A 1,023-nucleotide genomic window follows, 5' to 3' on the forward strand; every position below is an offset into this window, starting at 1 on the left:
CTTGGTAGAACTTCTAATATATATATGAAATATATTACACACACACACACACAATCCTTTGCTTTCATTTAAGGACAGTTTTAACAACTGCAGAACAAACTGCCTCAACTGAACAGTCCCCAACACCTTTGGTGAGTGGGGAGAGTTGCTTTATCGAGGGACTGATATTTGCATTTGCTTGGAGAAACTTTCAGCTATACAGCTCCCCAAAGCTACCAGCTTTGTAACCCGTGAGAGTCCTGCTCAGAGTAGAGACCTATTAAGAATTAATAGACACAAGTAACTTAGGTCCACTAATTTTGATGAGTCTACTGGGAGTAAAAGTTAGTTGGATACAATCATACGTGCCTGTCCCTTACAGCTACGTGAGCCCGTTTCTGTGGATTAACAATAAAAAGTAACCGGCAGGCTGAGTCAGAACTCAAAAGACTCCGGATGTCGTCTGGGTCAACTGTCTCTTGATGTTGTTCTGTTTCCAACAAGCTTGTGCAACAGAACGCTCCTGTGCTCTTGGGTGCAATCAAAGGGCATTGCACTTTGCACAATTTCAAGGTGAGCATCAAAGGTGTTGCCTCTGGCAGCCCTGGCCTTCTGCACTTGAGGGGAATAGAGGATGGAAGACATGGAGGCAGACAGAGAAACAAAAGCACTCATCGTCCCAGACTTTGGTGGGTTAGCAACCACCAGAGTAACTTAGCAGGCATCTGCCATCGATCATTGGACTCATACACGCTTCCCCCTAAACATTTTGACATGCCACTCAACATTGCACCACAAAACTTCCAAGGAAAATGTACACATTCAAAATGCAAGCTGACCAAATTATTCCCCTGCTGGAAATGTAATTCGATTTCCAGAAGTGAAACTGAGGAAAACTACAGCAGTGCAAAAAAAGAAAAAGAAACAAAAAGTGCTGATAAAGGTGAAAATGAAGGAGGGGTGAAGATCTGCGTGCCTTTCTGCAAATAATTTCCTGTTTCCAAGTCTGGCACTAGTGAAGAAGAGTTTCCTTTACACAGGGTA

The sequence above is a fragment of the Zootoca vivipara genome, chromosome 6 (genome assembly GCF_965207765.1).
Source record: "Zootoca vivipara chromosome 6, rZooViv2.hap1.1, whole genome shotgun sequence".
In the NCBI taxonomy this organism is placed as follows: Eukaryota; Metazoa; Chordata; class Lepidosauria; order Squamata; family Lacertidae; genus Zootoca; species Zootoca vivipara.